Source organism: Balaenoptera physalus (assembly GCF_965194825.1).
Source record: "Balaenoptera physalus genome assembly, chromosome: 11".
Taxonomy (NCBI): Eukaryota; Metazoa; Chordata; class Mammalia; order Artiodactyla; family Balaenopteridae; genus Balaenoptera; species Balaenoptera physalus.
Window position 1 is genome coordinate 70,931,513 of NC_138896.1, and position 20,025 is coordinate 70,951,537.

Genomic DNA, 20,025 nt, shown 5'->3' on the forward strand with positions numbered 1-20,025 from the left:
GTATAAATAATGATTGAATAAATTAGTGATGGAGCATAAATAAATCTACCATGAAGAAGAATTCCAAAGAATTAGTCTAGACATTCCAGCTTCTAGGTGGTAGAACTTAACCCTGATTCCTTAAGTGTGGGTGGGTCACATAGTGACCTCCTTCCAAAGAGTACAATATGAAAAGGGAGACAAAAGAGAAACCTGACAAACACTACCTAAACCAGGTGATCAAGATTAACATTAACAGTGATGAGTTGTGTTGATAGTATGTGCCCTTGCTATGTGATAAGAATGGCATTTTACCTCTATAATCTTCCTCTCAAAAACTGTAGCCCTGGTCTAGTCATAAGAAAAAGATCAGATAAATCCCAGTTGAAGGCATTCTACAAAATATCAGACTAGTACTCCTCAAAACTGTCAAGATCATGAAAAAAAAATCATCAAAAATCAAGTCTGAGAAAGTGTCCTAGCCAACAGAAGCCTAAGCATAACAACTAAATGCAATACGGTATCCTGGATGAGACCCAGAACAGAAAAGGGCTGTTAGGTAAAAACTAAATCCAAACAAAGTATGAACTTTAATTAATAATAATGTATCAAAATTGGTTCATTAATTGTAACAAATATACCATACTAATGTAAGATGTTAATAATAATAGGAGGAGATCCTAACAACTTTTCTGTAAATCTAAATCTATTTTCCATAAGTTACAAAATTAATTTTAAAAATACTTAGATGGGCTTATTTACATAAATTTATAAGTTGTCTTTATTTCTGAACATGGTCAAAATGTACACTTCCAAAGTGATCAGGGAGTTTGCTCTACGACTGTAGGTAAGCACTTGAATGGCTAGTGCCGTTTTAGTATTTAACATTGTTTAAGCATCAAAAATCATGAACCTGGGCCTTATTTACAGAAATTTCTGAAATACAGAAAAATATAAATTGCCCACAATATATCCCCTATTTTCCCCAGGACAGGTATTCAGAAACAGATCTAAAGAAAAGAACAGTACAGTACTACACAATCCACGGTCGGCTGAATCCATGGACGTGGAACCATGGATATGGAGGGCTGGCTACGGAACTTAAGCACCAGGGGATTTTGGAATCTGAAGTGGGTCCTAGAACAAATCCCCTATGAATACCGAGGGACAACTGTATACAACGTCTGTCTTTAACATTCTAGTAACAAACTGTATTCACTTCCAACTTAAATCTGACCCATGACCAAAAACTGCACTCTCACACAATCTACAATTCCATGGAGAAACTTACTATGGAAGAAAGTCTGTATAAGTAACGTCCAAGTCTCTAATCACTGAAAACTAGCTGGCTCTCCATTAAAGCTTCAAATCTGAAGTTCTACCACTGGTACTACTGAAACAGGAGAGAAGGGAGCAGGGCATAACCTCTGAAAGAATGACATAGCCTGAGGACATGACATAAACGGATTAGAACCAAATGGGTCCAAGATGGTGGACAAGTCGACTCCCACTAGACCTTGAACCTCAGTATATGCTCACTGTAACACATCAGCAAGCTAAATGACACACCCACAGGCACCATGACAGTTCTAAGGCAACCATAAGGATCAAAAAGTGGGCTGTGGCCCAATTCCTGAAAATCCCTGCCCCTTCCTGAAATAGCTGCAATACTCCTCCCACTCACTAGCCTATGAAATTACCCACCACTATAAAAACTGACAACCCCATACCCTGATTCCTTTCTCACCTTCTGAGATGGCCCACTCTCTCTGTCTGTGGAGTGTGTTTCTCTCTAAATAAATCCACTTATTACCTATCACTTTGTCTCTCACTGAATTCTTTCTGTGATGAGACATCAAGAACCTGAGCTTCATTAAGTCCTGAAACCAGGTGTGTGATCTCAGTTGGAAGACTGTGGGTTTTGGCCACGTTCGAGTCCCAGCCACGTGGGTTCAAGTCCCAGTCAGGGTTTTGGCCGGGTTCGAGTCCCTGCCACATGGGTTCAAGTCCCAATCTGGGTTTTGGCTGGGTTCGAGTGCCAGCTGTGTGCGTTCAAGTCCCAATCTGAGGTGCACGGTTTCACTATTAACTCTAACTTAATTTTGTAGATTCACAGTGACCAACTCAATAAGGACTTATTTATTACACTCAGAGAAACAAAACAAAATAATTTAGCAATGTGTGTCTGATATTTCCAACCAAATCACAAAAAAGGAGCATTTGAATCCAAACTCCTTATTTTATAAGTGAGAAAAGAGCCAAGGGGATTAACAAAGATACTTATTCAAGGCTATCTTGAATCTCAACTAGAACCAGGATTTCCTCTCAGCCCTATACTATTCCAAAGAAGGAAACAAGGGCAAGATAAAGGGTATTATAATTCTGACCATTTCCTAGCTAGGTTAGAAAGCTTTAGTTTTCTCAGAGGTCAACAAAATAAGCCAGCCTACCTACTGGAAATAGCACCAAATAGCTATCCTTTTTTTAAGTGACATGCCCTCCTGACACAGTTTCTTGTCTCCTATTTATCAATTCTTGAATTGTGCCACTATTCAATATCCATGATGTGAAAGTTGAAGCCTTGGTTAAAGCTTGTAAGTGTTCAATTTAATTTGGTACAAACAGAAGAGTGAGTATATTAGTTTTCCTCCCAGTTATCCTTAATAATTTTTCTTTTTCTTTTGTTATTGAGATAAAATTTACAGAACATACACTTAAGCATTTTATTTAAAAAAAAAATTTTTTAAAGCATTTTGAAGTATACAATTCCATGGCATCAACCTTTCTTTAGTTTCAAAATGCCAAATATTTTTCATTAGAGATGCACTAATCCAAATGTAGAAGGACTACTGTTTTCAATTAATTCATCACATCTCAAGGAAAGCCTAAACCCAGGTTCCAACCTTAAGTGTGGCCTGAGCCCCTTTATCATTCTAATCTCTTTCCACACGTGGCCAGCCACAGTGCAGAGGTATTGTGCCAAGCACCTTTCACCTTCTTCCACATATTAGTAGTATTCTGTCACACTCTCCTGCCCTGAACATACCCACAAAGTCAGGCTTATTGTGTGGTTAGCCAACCCGGCAGGCTTTTGTTTCAGCAAATACTTCAAACTTTGCAAACTAGTTAGGAAGGAATGATCTCATCCCACTGACCCAACAGCCAACTTTATCAAAAAAGCTTTTTGTTACAAGCTGTGATAACCTAGGAAACCAGATCTATTTTTACTGTACAGGCATGGAAAAGGAAAAGAAGAAATCATAAGGAAAAAAACAGCTCACATGTTGACCATTTTTAAAAAATCACTTATTCTCCAGAATTTCCCCCATTCTTTGATATCTGGCTGCAAGTGAACAAAAAGAAAGACTTTTAGAATTTTTCAATGCCCCCCAAAAAATCATCATTGTGACAATTAAAAAGCAAACTTCATATTCTAGACCAAATATTGAACCTACGCTGGGTCAGATTTGTAAGAAAAAATAAGGATTCCTCTCCAGCATCACCTCAACATTTACTGAGTGCTTATGTTCCAGGTACTATTCTAATCACTTTACATATATCAATTCAATGAATATGTTGAGGACTTCCCTGATGGCGCAGTGGTTAAGAATCCGCCTGCCAATGCAGGGGACATGGGTTCGAGCCCTGGTCTGGGAAGACCCCACATGCCATGAAGCAACTAAGCCCGTGCGCCACAACTACTGAGCCTGCGCTCTAGAGCCCGCAAGCCACAACTACTGAGGCCTCATGCCACAATTACTGAAGCCTGCGCGCCTAGAGCCCGTTCTCCGCAACAAGAGAAGCTACCGCAACAAGAAGCCTGTGCACTGCAACAAAGAGTAACCCCTGCTTGCAGCAACTAGAGAAAGCCCACACACAGCAACAAAGACCCAACGCAGCCAAAAATAAATAAATTAAATAAATTAAAAAAAAAAAAAAAAGAATATGTTGAACAATTCTAGTATGTAGGTATATTATTATCCCCATTTAAAATATGGACACTATGGTACTTAGAGGTTAAGTAACTTGCCTGAGGTCACTCGCCTAGTAAAGTAGTGGACCCCAACTCTTAACTGTTACCCCACACTGTCTCTCCCAGCAACTTTTTAAAAAATAAATAAATTTATTTATTTATTTATTTATTTATGGCTGCGTTGGGTCTTCGTTGCTGTGCACGGGCTTTCTCTAGTTGCAGCGAGCGGGGGCTACTCTTTCATTGCAGTGCATGGGCTCCTCAATGCGGTGGTTTCTCTTGTTACAGAGCACGGGCTTTAGGCGTGCAGGCTTCAGTAGTTGCAGCCCACGGGCTTAGTTGCTCCGTGGCATGTGGGATCTTCCTGGACCAGAGCTCGAACCCGTGTCCCCTGCATTGGCAGGTGGATTCTTAACCACTGCGCCACGAGGGAAGTCCCTATTTTTTTAATTCTTAAAAAAAGTTGTGATTCATCATCTACTATACAGCTGGGTATTCAAATCACATGGATGTGCCCTTTCTCTGCTTGGTCTCCAAGCAGCATACTGTCACAGGTGGAGCTATGGCCAAATGCTGTGACACAGGGTGCGCACCTCTAGAGCCTTGCCCAGGCAGTTCCTTCTGCTTAGGTAGTAGGTGATCAGCCTCTACTCTAAAACATTCAAGAAAAACAAATTAGATCAAGAGCACTATTTAGAGTGAATCGTCCTAAATCTGTATGTGTCAGTATGAATGTGAGAATCAGGTGACTAAAGGTGGCTGATGTAAACAAAGGATTCTACAGCAGACAACTATAAGGAACAAAAGCTAACAATCTCTGATAGTTTGTGGAGCAGCTGTGGGACATTCTAAAGGTGAATGTTGGCCTACCTTAAGATAAAACAAAAAAAAAGGTTATAAAGTCTACTGAGAGATAAAGGCTAAAGCTAGATTACTGGCCTAGAGCCTGAAGACAGAAGTACACACAGTTTACCCTTCTGAAATGCATAAAGCTTTCCCCAGGTCTCAACTAGACCTCCCCCACTGTCCTCGACTCTTAGTGGGTCCAAGTACATCTAATGAGGACAGTAATACAAGCACTAACATGAAATAAAATTTGAAAAGGAAACAAGTAAACTCCAGTAAAGAAAGTTCCAAGAGCAGGAAAGAAAGAGTGCCTCCAGAAAAGAGGAAAGCTGTGACAAGAGCTATAGAACCTCCCTTAAGCTCCTCCCTTAAGCTCCCTTAAGATCCCCATGCACTCGTGTGCTACACCAGAATGAGTGTAGGCAGTATATGAATAAGAGTGGATAAGTACATCACTGCACTGAATTAGAAATAATTTACACAGATATACAGATATAGATATCAATTCTTCCTCTTCAATCCTAAAATCATTCTCTCTCACTTAATAACTAAAATGTCATTTTTCTTTTCCACCTTTTCAAGGCCTACCTCTACTCTCTCAGTCCGTCTCTATGAAAGCCTCTGTGGCTTCCAGAGCACTCTAGCTATATGATGTGTGCTACTAGTACACCACCGACCAACTTTATTATTTATATGCCTATTACCCACTATAAACTGTGAGCTCAAGAGCAATAATGTTCAGTAATCTCTGGTTATTCTCTAGCACCTATCCCAGTTCCATGAACATGGTAGATACAAAATAATGCAAAATATGTTGCACATTTTTCTAATTCTGAGGACTTCAATCTTTTTCTCTTTATATCACAACCCATGCGGGAAAATTCATTTCATAAAATGACCCATATTCACACACATACAGTTACACACACACACATACACATAAATGAAACCGAAGTATGTAAAATGTACTGATATCTTCTGTTCCTGTTTTTTAAGGGCTTCCTGTGAAAATTTCAATTTCTGGTAAAAATAATCTCTTAAGAGAAGGAGGTACACAATTAAAAGCAGTTTTCAAACTTTAATGTGGACATCCCTTGGGAAGATGGTTTAAAATAGATTACAGAGAACTATACCCAGAATCTGATTTAGTAAGTCTGGGTAGAAGCCCAGGAATCTGCCTTTCAAATTACCCCAAATCATTCTGATGTAGATGATAAAACTATACTTATCAGACACATGCCCATATAATTTAAGATTTAATCTCAAAAGACATAGTTTCAACTCTTCTTACACTAGCTACGGGTTAACCAAACTATCTGCAAGAGGTTCCTGCCTTGCTAATAGACTGGTTTTTCATCTGAAAGCTGTCTGGCTCAACAATCCTTTTATAGACTTTCTCTAACGCAATTGGTAAACCACTAAAATCTAACTGTTCTCTTAACTACAGCTCTTCGCAGCAAGAAAATGAAAGGCATTTCTGTTGCCAAGTCATTTGCTTTATAACTGAAAGGGCTTTTGAAAACCAGTCACATTGGCCATACAAGTGGCATACGTAGTCATCAGTTTGGAACTCCTAAGTACAAGTGGCCTATAGCTCAAAAGTGATCACTAAATAACTCAAAGTCTGACCACAAACTGCTTGAAAGCTACAATACAAGCCTCCATGTCTTGTAATTATAAGCCAATAAGAAGACCCTTGATTCCTGAAAGTTTTAAATTCAACAAAGTCAATATTAAAACAGCACCAAACACTTGCAATGAACAATCCAAAAATGAAATTAAGAAAACAATTCCATTTACAACAGCATCAAAAAGAACACTTAACAATAAATTTAACAAAAGAAGCACAAAACTTATAGTACACCGAAAAAAACAAAAAATGGAGAAAGAAGATCTTCCAAATTCATGGATGGGAAGACTTAACATTGTTAAGAAGAGGGAATTCCCCATCGGTACAATGGAAGAAGGCAATACTCCTCCCAAACTCATCTACAGATTCGATGCAATCCCCATCAAAATCCCAATTAGCTTCTTTGCAGAAATTGACAAGCTAAATCTAAAAGTCATATGGAGGGACTTCCCTGGTGGTGCAGTTGTTAAGAATCCACCTGCCAATGCAGGGAACATGGGTTCAATCCCTGGTCTGGGAAGATCCCACATGCCATGGAGCAACTAAGCCCGTGTGCCACAACTACTGAGCCTGCGCTCTAGAGCCCACAAGCCACAACTACTGAGCCCGCGTGCCTAGAGCCCGTGCTCCACAACAACAGAAGCCACAGCAATGAGACCCCAGCACACCACGATGAAGAGTAGCCCCCGCTCACCGCAACTAGAGAAAGCCTGCGCACAGCAATGAAGACCCAATGCAGCCAAAAATAAATAAATGAATAAATAAATTTATAAAAAATTTAAAAATAAAAGTCATAGGGAAATTCAAAGGACCCAGAACAGCCAAAACAATCTTGAAATAAGAACAACACAGTTGGAAGACTCACACTTCCTCATTTCAAAACATACTACAAAGTCATAGCAATCAAGACAATGTGGTACTAGTACGAGCACAGACATAAAGATCAATGGAACAGAATAGAAAGTTCAAAAATAAATCTTCACATTTAGTCAATGTTCAAGAAAGGTGCCAATACAATTCAATAGGGAAAGAACAGTCTTTTTGACAAATGGTGCTGGGACAACTGGATATCCAGAAGCAAAAAAGTGAAGTCAGACCCCCTACTCACACCATATACAAAAATTAACTCAAGATGGAACAAAGGGGGCTTCCCTGGTGGCGCAGCGGTTAAGAATCCACCTGCCAATGCAGAGGACACGTGTTCGAGCCCTGGTCCAGGAAGATCCCACATGCCGCAGGGCAACTAAGCCCGTGTGCCACAACTACTGAGCTTGTGCTCTAGAGCCCACGAGCCGCACCTACTGAGCCCATGTGCCACAACTACTGAAGCCCGTGCATCTAGAGCCCGTGCTCCACAACAAGAGAAGCCACCTTAATGAGAGGCCTGCGCACCGCAACAAAGAGTAGCCCCCGCTCACCGCAACTAGAGAAAGTCCGCACACAGCAATAAAGACCCAACACAGCCAAAAATAAATAAATAAATTTTAAAAAAAAAAAGATGGAACAAAGACCTAATCCAACTGCTAAAACTATAAATCTCTTAGAGGAAAACATGGGATAAATCTTCATGACCCTGGATTTGGCAATAGTTTCTTAAATTTAGCACCAAAAGTGCAAGCAACAAGGGAAGTAGATTAAACTGGACTTTATCAAAATTTTAAATTTTTTGGCTTCAAAGGACACCATCAAGAAAGTGAAAAGACAGACACAATCCAACACATAGACTAGGAGAAAATATTTACAAATCATATATCTATGATAAGGAACTTATATCTAGACTATATTAAAAAAAAAAAAAAACTCTTACAAAGCAGTCATAAGAAGACAAAATAACCTAATTTTTAAATAGGCAGGGACTTCCCTGGCAGTCCAGTGGTTAAGACTCCGCACTTCCAATGCAGGGGGTGTGGGCTCGATCCCTGGTCAGAGAATTAAGTTCCCACATGCCGCAGGGTGCAACCAAAAAAAGAAAAAAATGGGCAAATAATCTGAACAGACATTTCTCCAAAGATGATATACAAATAGCTAGTAAGTACATTAGTCATCAGGGAAATGAAAGTCAATACCACAATGAGATACCACTTCATACCCACTAGGATGATGATAATCACAAGGACAGAAATTGGAACCCTCATATAGTGCTAATGGAAATGTAAAATGGTGTGGCCATTTTATTAATAGAAAACAGTATGGCAGTTCCTCAACAGGTTAAACATACGACCCAACAATTCCACTCCTAGGTATAAACCCAAGAGAAGTGAAACCCTATGTCCACACAAAAACTTGAACACAAATGTTCACAGCGGCATTATTCATAATAGCGAAAAAGTGGAAACATAAATGTCCATCTACAGATGAATGAATAAACAAAATGTGGTCTATCCAAACTGTAGAATGTTATATGTCCATAAAAAGGAATGAAGTAGTAATAAAAGCTACAAGACAGATGAACCTTGAAAATATTATGCTAAGTGAAAGAAACCAGTCACAAAAGACTACATACTGTATCACTCCATTTATATGAAATGTCCAGAACAGGCAAATCTAGAGGGACAGAAAGATTAGTGGTTCTCAAGGGCTTGGGAAGAAGGGGTGCTGAAAAGATTAGGGAGTCATGGCTATAGAGTATGGGGTTTCTTTTGGGAGTGATGAAAATGTTCTAAAACTGTGGTAATAGTGACACATATCTGTGAATATACTAAAAACCATTGATTTCTATACTTTAAATGGGTGAACTGTATGGTATGTGAATAATACCTCAATAAAACTGTTACCCCCCAAAAAAGAGAGACAGAGCACCAAACACATGAAACTAACATTTTCTTTCCTATGAGATTGCCCTTAATACCAACTTAAAGGATATTTCCTTTCTTGTTATCACAAGATAGATATGTTATTTCTTTTCCAGTAAGTACAATTTTTTTTTAAAAAAAAGCAAAGCTCGCTCAAAGAAACATGCTTTGTTGTTAGATGCATATAAAAACTTCTGCAAGAAAAGGCTAGAGGGAGCCACTAGAAGATGAAGAGAAAAACTAAACTTTCAACAGTTAAGTATAGGCAGTCTTCGTTTTGCATAGTGGTGTGAGACCAAAAAAGTGACAATGCAAGTTGAAACCATGCAAAATGATAGTAATAATAAATGGGGAAAATTACAATTGTTCTGTTATCTTTAAAAATTTTTGTTGACACATTAAAAATTCTGTCATTTATAATTGTATAAGAATAAAAAAACAGGAAAACTAACATTTATTTAGTATGCTGTAAAAGATTGGAAACATTGAAAATTATTTATAATTTCTTTGAAAAAACTTAGCAAGAGTAGTTAACTTATGATGTGGAATGGATCAGCTTCCAGCATTTTATCCTTTGTGTTTTCAATGTCACAAAGTATCTTTGAGAATTCTTTTAATAAAAGTGAAATTTCTTGCCCATGTCACTTTCGCCTCTGGGATATCTTCATCTTTTTCACCAAACCATTTTCCTCATTTACATAGATAAGCTCACCTTCACTGAGCTTCTCTAGCTGCATATCCAGAGTCTTTTGAATGACAGTAGTGTCAACATTCCCACAGTGAAGTTATTTCTTCTGTAACTCCATTCACATATGATTTGCATATGATTTTTGGTTCTTTGCTGCACCTTCTTCTTTGTTCTTTCTTTCTTTCAATTATCCATTTTTGTAAAATGTCACATGGGTTTACCACTGGGTGACATGGAGGCAACGGAACTGCATGCTTTGCTATCTGTGCATGAACTGAATAACAGATGTGCAGTGAACAGTCACCAACAGGCTTTGAAAGAAGTGAGATGACAGATCACTGATACTGATGTACACCTGTTATTTACACAGTAATTTGTAGACAGAAGAGCTAGCAGCAATTTTGTCGTTTATGCAATTACAGGTAGTATATGTTATTAGGGAATGGGTGTTATTTAACTGAATCATGGTAAGTAAAATTTGTGCATATCAGAACCATGCAAACCAAGGAGTCCCTGTATATCAAATCACAGAATCTTGGCATTTCTAGAAAGCTCCCTCAGGGTAATCTAACCAAACCACCCTTGATGTAGATGATTGATGACCATCACATGACACACATTATGTCAAAGGGTAGCTCTTCCACCAATGAACAGCTCTAATGATTAGAAAAATAAACCCCCAAGCAGTCAAGAGCACAGGTTCTAGAATCAGACTGCCTGACTTCCCATCCTGGCTTTTCCTTTTGTAGAGCTAGGTAAACTTGGGCAAGTTATGTAATCTCTCCGTGACTCAGTTTCCTCATTTGTAAAATAAAAATGTTATGACCTGCAATCATGGGACTGTTATGAGAGTTAAATGAGAATTAAATTCATAGAGAGTACTTACTAATTCTAGCACATAGTAAGTGTTCAATAAATGGTAGCCTCTATAATTAATCATATGACCATCATGAACTGTACAGTGCTTGACCTTCCTCATTCAAACCCTTTCCCTCACCTGGACTCTGCAGCAGCCTCTTAACAGAGCCCTCGGACACAGTCTCTCACCCAACTCTCCATATGGTCATAAGAATTATACCCCTCAAAATCGAATCTGACCCTCTTCCTCTTGCCAAACAATTCAGCCTAAAGCATCAGGTAGGGCAGAGCAAAGTCAGAGTCCTTGTTTTGGGGTGGGGAGGGAGCCATAGTGGCCCAGAGCAGGGTGTCAAAGACCAAGTTAGGGTAAGGCAGGAATTCACATGGTGAGGTGGCCTGGCCCAATTTATTTAACTTATAAGGGGTCAGAAGATAGCTACCATTTTAGAAGTTCAAATGAATTTCAAAACTGAGGAAACATAAATAATAGTCCAAAAGGGAATAATTAAGCTTAACTTTAAAAAGAAAACAACTTATCGCAAGTAGACATAATGACAATACACAACTGGTAACCCTGATTCCTTGGAAGTAGGTTGGCATTTCAATGTTTGTTCATTATTTTCTCAGTGCCAATGTTCACTGCATTCACTTTCAAAATAAAATTTCATTTGGAATGGTGGTCTCTCTTGAAGTTGTTAACAAAAGGAAACTCCTGGTGAAGCCTACTCATCAAGTACATAAATATTAGGTATTTGAAAATATGCTAGGTCTTCAACAACACATCCCTGGTTTCCTGTCTCTTAAAAGCAAAGAGAGAGAAAGGAAAAAGTTAAAACAAAAGGATGAAGGAGAAAAGAAAAAAACAAGGACAAAGAACAAGGCAGACAATAATAACTCTGAAACTAAAATAGGTTGTAGAGTTGCTCCTGAGCTGTAAACTGATCATGATGCACTGATCCTCTCCCATTACACCAACACACGAAAGCCACAGGATAACAGAGCAAGCCATCACCTCCTTGTATTACAATCTCATACACTTGCTTTTGATGCTGTGCCTCCTAATCACACCTAGTTTAAGTAGCATCATATATCTGGCAACATCTAGTATTTAAGAACCAAGTAAAAACCTGAAAGGAATTACCAAGCAAGGCTGCATGGTACTATGCAAGAACACACACTCTATCGTCAAAAAGATTGAGATTTGAACCTGTCTTTTTACTGTCTGTGCAACCTTGGGCCTTACCTTCTCTAACGTCTATCATTCCCAACTTTATAGATAAGGAAAGTGTCTACACAGAAGTATCATAAGGACTGAATGAAACAATACATGAAACACCCAGTACAAGCCTGCCTTGGACCAGACAAAAGTATGTCATTAAACCCCTCAAACTCAATTCTAAAATCTGGTTTCCTAAACCACAGCAGCTTATAAGAAAAAAATTAGAAAAGAAAAATAAAGATTTTTTCCCCCCACAAAATAAAGTGCAGAGACAGAAGCACTACAAAGCAAGCACTCAAAATCATAGCCATGTGAGGCACTTAGGGGTAAAACCTACACGATTCAGCAAGTGTGAAGGATATGATTCTACATTATGAGCCATCATATTTGTTGTACGAAATGATGACTAACAAGTCACTGGAAAATATTATATTTAGGTTATAATAATCACTTGCTATATATGAATTCCTTTTATGCAAAGTTCAAATATACATAGATTACATTTTACTTGATAAAATGGATTCAACTTAAGCATAAGAAATTCCTAAGTCACTCCTACTAGGATACATAAAAATAGGGAACTGGGCAATTGGGTAAAGAAAATGAACATAAATGGACAACACAGCTAAAGACATATTTGTAATGCAGTCTTAGAAGAGATGGAGACAGCTGGCTGTGGAACTGCAGTTATATAGGAAGAAGAGGTGAATAAATAGGGTAAACAATGCCAGATCAGTGTTATTACCTTCTTGTGAACATGAAATTAGTATGGATCATAATCCTTATATACTATATTAAGTGGGGGGGACTTCCCTGGTGGTCCAGCAGTAAAGAATCCACCTTGCAATGCAGGGGACGTGGGTTCAATACCTGGTCAGGGAACTAAGATCCCACATGCCGCAGAGCAACTAAGCCCGCGTGCCACAACTACTGAGCCTGCGTGCCTCAGCTAGAGACCCTGCGTGCCACAAACCACAGAGCCCACGTGCTCTGGAACCCACTCGCCACAACTACAGAGCCCACGCACCCAAGCCTGTGCACCATTACTAGAGAAGAGAAAACCTGCACGCCACAACTAGAGAGAAACCCACCTGTCACAACGAAAGATCCCGCATGCCTCAACGAAGATCCCACACGCCGCAACTAAGACCTGATGCAGCACCCCCCCAAAAAAATAATAATAAATAAATAAATAAATATATTAAATGGGGAAAGTTGAGAAATTATCCCAGAATACATGTGGATTTGCTCAGTAATGGGTTTAACTTATGTTTTATCCATCTCAAGAATCCAGGTCACTTTGCATCTCCCTATCAATTTGATCCAGGATAGACCGTAGTAGTTAAAAAACAACAAATTTTAGGGGGATTTCCATGGTGGCACAGTGGTTAAGAATCTGCCTGACAATGCAGGGGACACGGGTTCGAGCCCTGGTCCGGGAAGATCCCCCATGCCGCGGAGCAACTAAGCCTGCGCGCCACAACTACTGAGCCTCTGCTCTAGAGCCCACGCACCACAACTACTGAAGCCCACGTGCCTAGAGCCCGTGCTCCACAACAAGAGAAGCCACCACAATGAGAAGCCCGCGCACCGCAACGAAGAGTAGCCCCCACTTGCCGCAACTAGAGAAAGCCCGCACACAGCAACGAAGACCCAATGCAGCCAAAAAATAATTAATTAATTAATTAATTTTAAAAAGAAACAACAAATTTTAAAAGTAATTAAATATAATTAAATGAAAGACCATACAGAAAATAGTGTTAGTATGCACACATGCAATAAAAACATGCAACATGCAATAAAACATTGAAATTTTAAATGCAAATACAGAAAGTACAAACAACTGAAAGTAAAAAATTATGAATTTAAGGTATTTGAAGTTCTTTTATTATGAGCTGTCTGCTCTTTTTTTTGAAGAAACTATAAAAAATAAAGGCACAGCGGGGCAACTGGGCCCGTGTGCCACAATTACTGAGCCTGCGCGTCTGGAGCCTGTGCTCCGCAACAAGAGAGGCCGCGACAGTGAGAGGCCCGCGCACCGTGATGAAGAGTGGCCCCCGCTTGCCACAACTCTTGCCCTCGCACAGAAACGAAGACCCAACACAGCCATAAATAAATAAAAATAAATAATAAATTGCCATATCTTTAAAAAATAAAATAAAAATTAAAAAAAATAAAGGCACATCTATTAAAGGAGCTAAAATAAAAATACTGACTGTACCAAATGCCGGTGAAGATGCAGAAAAACTGGACCTCTCCTACAATGCTGGTTGGAATGTAATGGAACTGCCAATCCAGAAAACAGTTGGACAGTTTCTTGAAAAATCAAACATACTCTTACCATACAACCCAGCAATCACACTCTTGGGTATTTATTCCAAAGAAAAGAAAACACATGTTCACTCAAAAACCTATACACAAATGTGCATAGCAGCTTTATTCACAACAAAACATGAGCCAACCCAAATAACTGTCAACAGTGTAAAGCTAAACACATGACATCCATACCATCTAACATTACTTAGCTATAAAAAGGAACAAATTATTGATACATACAATGGGCCACAAGGGCATTATGCTTAGTAAAAAAGGCTAATCTCCAAAGATCACATACTGTATGATTCCAATTTGATGTCATTCTCAAAATGACAGAGAGAGAACAAATTAGTGGTTGCCAGAGGACCAAGACAGGTTGAAGAAAGGGGTTCACAAAAACTACACACACATGCACACGCACACACACACACACACAAATGCAGGTTAAAAAAATTAGGGAAAACTGAAAAAGGTCTGCAGTGTAGTTAACAGTAATGTACCAATCAATGTCAGTTTCCTGGTTTTGATATTATACTACAGCTATTTAAGACGTCACTATTGGGGGAAGCTGGGTGAAGGGTACACAAGACTACTATTTTCAACTTTCTGTGAGTTCAAAATATTTACAAATAAAAAGTTAAAAAATAGGACTTCCCTGGTGGCGCAGTGGTTAAGAATCCGCCTGCCAATGCAGGCGACACGGGTTCGAGCCCTGGGCCGGGAAGATCCCACATGCCGCGGAGCAACTGAGCCCGTGTGCCACAGCTACTGAGCCTGCGCTCTAGAGCTCGCGAGCCACAACTACTGAAGCCCATGTGCCACAACTACTGAAGCCTGCATGCCTAGAGCCCATGCTCCGCAACGGGAGAGGCCACCGCAGTGGGAGGCCCGCGCACCGTAATGAAGAGTGGCCCCCACTCGCTGCAACTAGAGAAAGCCCGCGCGTAGCAACAAAGACCCAACGCAGCCATAAATAAATAAATAAATATTTAAAAAAAAAAAAAAAAAAAGTTAAAAAATAAAATAAGGGCCTTCATGGATTCATTTTTTCATGGATTCACTTTCAAGTTCTACTGAAAAGCATTACACAGTGGCTAAAAGCATGAAGTGACCACCATTTACTGTTTGGTGATCTCTTGATACCTCAGTTTCCTCATCGATATAAAGAAGATAATTATTAAAATCTTACTAAATTTCTCACATGCAAACTTCCCTATCAAGAAGGCTCTCCAGGGCTTCCCTGGTGGCGCAGTGGTTGAGAATCTGCCTCCCAATGCAGGGGACACGGGTTCGAGCCCTGGTCTGGGAAGATCCCACATGCCGCGGAGCAACTAGGCCCGTGAGCCACAACTACTGAGCCTGCGCCTCTGCAGCCTGTGCTCCGCAACAAGAGAGGCCACGACAGTGAGAGGCCCGCGCACCGCGATGAAGAGTGGCCCCCACTCGCCGCAACTAGAGAAAGCCCTCGCACAGAAACGAAGACCCAACACAGCCAAAAATAATAAATAAATAAATAAAAATTAAAAAAAAAAAAAAAGAAGGCTCTCCAGGACTTATTACCTTTGTGTATATGGAGGAAATACTTTATTACTAAAGTTCAAAAGCCCAGAAATCAAAGTAAAATATTGAAATCTCATTTTAAAAACTAACTTAAGTCAAAAGGCAAACAACACACAAGGGGAAAAATATCTGTATTACAAATAATACATAAAGGGCTAATTTTTATAATATACTAAGAGCTCTCACAAATAAATAAGAAAAATATCAACAACCCAATAGAAAAATAAGCCCAGGATACAAACTCTTCACAGAAATTCAAATGATTAATAAATTTATGAAAAGATATTCAGACTCTCTCACATTACAAAAAATACAAATTAAACAATGAGAAACCAATTTTCACTTGCCAGGAAGAAAGTTTTGGTTTTCATTTAATACTCCTGTACTAAATTTTCTTAGTATTGTTTGTCTTAATTTATTATAAACTTTTTAAAAAACACTCAACATGTGCCACATTCTAGAAAATTTTTTTTAAATTTGGAAAACTCCACATTTGTGAAGACTTTAAAAAGAGTTTAACTGAAAAATTCACTTCAATTAATCACTGTATTTTCTCTACAAGAAAAAAGTTGTTAGAATATCCACAAATTACATGTCTGATTTTTCTCAAAAATATTATATTACATGTCCGATTTTCCTCAAAAATATTATATTACATGTCTGATTTTCCTCAAAAATATTATACATTTAAGGGGCTTCCCTGGTGGCACAGTGGTTAAGAATACTCCTGCCAATGCAGGAGACAGGGGTTTGAGCCCTGGTCTGGGAAGATCCCACATGCCACAGAGCCACTAAGCCTGTGCGCCACAACTACTGAGCCTGCGCTCTAGAGCCCGCGAGCCACAACTACTGAAGCCCATGCACCTAGAGAACCCGTGCACCGGAACAAGAGAAGCCCCCGCTCACTGCAACTAGAGAAAGCCCATGCGCAGCAATGAAGACCCAATCAGCTAATAAATTAATTAATTAATAATTAAAAAAAAATAATAATATAATACATTTAAGAGAGGGATTACCTTTCTTTAATCCTTCATATCACCAAACATAATACAGGACAAAAAATGACAAACACGGAGGAAAAAAAATGGAGACATAAGGGGAGAGAAGACAAACAGATCTTGGATTCACGTTTAGTCTCATTAAATAGCACCACCTCTGGAAAGCACAAGATTTCAAAATACACACACATATCCTCTGCCAGTAAGCCATACCACAGCCAGTCTCTAATTTCATTTATAGGGCTATTGAGACTTTTAAAATGACTTCCATTAAAATATTTTCTTTGAAACAAACTATAAAATCAGACCCTATGTACACTCTTTTATGCAATCATTGATTTTGGTAGGGTAGAGGAATTCAAGAGAGGAAACACAGTCAATATAGCTACGTGGAGGCTACCAATCTAGACATTCATTATAAAATAACTAAGAATAATTTTAGTTCAAACTACCACCACATATCTTTTCATTCAACAAATACATACCAAATCAGGCTCTGGGCTAGGACCCACTGCTCTCAGTGAGCACATATTATACTAAACTAGACTGAGGCTCTTAGGTCCCTAAGGTTCCCTTTTCTAGATTTGATATACAGATCTTGCATGGAAAATAATGTCCTACTGCCAATATGTGGGCTAAAAATTTGATCTGTAATTGTTTAATTCTCTTCTGGACCAGAGTTTCTCAACCCATGTCCTATTCACATTTTGTACCGGATCATTCTTTGTAGTGGGGTGTTATCCTGTGCATAGCAGCATCCCTGGCCTCTACCTACTAGATGCCACAAGTACCCTCCCAGTTGTGACAATGAAAAACATCTCCATACATTGTCAAATGTCCCCTAGGGGGCAAAACCACATCTCTACCCCAACCCCCACTGAGAACTACTATTCTATAGACCACCAAAATCATTTGAGAAACTTTTGTTTTTAAATTCAGATTCTGCAACTTCACACCCACTAGGATAGATATAACCAAAAGACAGATTAAGTGTTGACGAGAATATGGAGAAACACGAAGCCTCATATGTTGTTAAAGGGACTGAAAAATGGTACAGACACTTTGGAAAACCAATATAGCAGCTCCCCAGAAGGTTACACCTAGAGTTACCATTAGACCCAGCAATTCCACCCCTAAGCACATACCCAAGAAAAATTAAAACAAATGTCCACACAAAAACGTGTACTCAAATGTTCACAGTAGTATAATTCATAACAGCCAAAAAGTACAAACAACCCTAATGTCCATCAACTTATGAATGTATAAACAAAATACAGTATATTCATACAATATTATGTGTCCATAAAAAGGAATGAAGTACTGATACATGCTATAATACAGATTAACCTTAAAAACATTATGCTAAATGAAAGAGGCCAGTCACAAAAGACTATATGTTGTATGATTCTATTTATATGAAACATCCAGAATAGGCAAATCTATAGAGATAGAAAGTAGATTAGTGGTTGCCTAGGGCTGGGGCACAGGGGTTGCGGGGTAGATAGAGGAATTAAGGGGGTAATGGCTAAGAGGGGCAGGGGTTTTGTACGGTCTAACAAAACCATCTAAAATCGACTGTGGTGATAAATACACAACTCTGAAAATACTAAAAACCACTGAAATGTACACTTTCAATGGCTGAATTGTAAGGTTCTAGACTCCACCTCAGATCTAATAAATGAGAATAAAAGGCAGAAAGCCAAAACTATTTTAAAAGACCCTCCAGGTGATCCCAATGAAGCTGGTGTGGGACATTTGGGGTTCACTACCAGATAGTGATGAACATCGCAAACCACAAGCTGCAGAGACTGGCAAAGAGGAAACAGCTTCCTGAGCACTTCTCAATGGTAAACTGCTTGTAAAAGAATATGAAAACTAGTAACTTGGTAACTTTTTTTCCTTTTTCTAAATTTATATTTTTTTTCATAGCATTACTTATCCCTTTTGGAAAGGAAAAAGTAAATAAATATGATTATTAAGTTTTAAAAATATGATCAATAACATCTCAATTTCATGTCTAATTAATGACTCCATGTTAAGTTGAAAGATTGCTTGCTAAACAAATTATGACATATGCACCTTCATATTTCAAGAAATAGAATCTAAAACAACTATATATTACATACTTCTACATCTATGCTCATTTGTAAAGTGATTTTATAATTATTAGTTTCAGTTTGACACACAGTGCAACTATTCACATGATACTAAGAAAAAGATTATATAAAGTGGAAAAAAATGAAAGAGTAATAATTTTTAATTAGATCCGCTACATGAACCTGGACATCTAATACTAAAAATTCCAATCTATGAAATTTAAACTTCCCAATAAATCTGAACATCTGGAATTATACTGCACAGCAATTATAAAAAGTTGCACTATGGAAAACGATTTAAATCATTCTGGTTTATGTTTTGCAAACTCCAGCAGAAAACTAATGCTAGGGTTCACTGAAACAAACACTGCTGGTATCTCCTATTTCCTCCAAGAAAAAACAAGAAAGCCATTATTATCTCTGATTTTCTCCTGAAAAGTATAATGACCCCTCTTATGACATAATGGAAAATATGAACAAGAATTTTAATCAAAATAGCATTTATAAAGACATGTGGATACTTTTAAACTTTAAAATATAAATATCTACCCATACACCCAGAGTTTCTAAAACTAATGGCTAAATCTGGTTTACTTCAGACTCCCTTTTGTAAAAAAGCAATGTCTAAACACTGAGATTCACGTGAAACAGTACATCCTTTATTTGTACAGGAACTCTCTCTCAGGTACTTAACCTAGCAGAGTAATACATACGGATCACCTCCTGAATGTGATTACATTACAACTTAATTGATACCACAAAAAATGGCATTATACATAAGTATTTATTGACAAGGAATGATGCTTATAATAGTTAAGTGGAAAGTTCTTAAATAGTATAAACAGTTCATACTTTAGCAAGGAAAATATGTATGCATATTCACAGAAAACAGCTGAAAGAATATATGTCAAAATGTTATTCTTTTATAATTTTTGTATGTTCTAAATTTTCTACATTATATATATATTCTCATCAACAGAAAAATAAATGTCATTTTAAAAACAATATAAAAACTTTTCTGCTTTTATGAAAATAGAGAAGATCTACTTTTTCCTCTTCCTTCCACTAGA

At 38.3% G+C, this 20,025-nt stretch overlaps 1 protein-coding gene across 1 annotated transcript in view; it reads right to left on the minus strand.

Annotated features, from left to right (window-relative positions):
• The window catches only part of MAP4 (microtubule associated protein 4), a 162,914-nt gene that overhangs the window by 128,794 nt on the left and 14,095 nt on the right, over positions 1–20,025 (minus strand). The gene's annotated exons all lie outside the window — the stretch shown is intronic.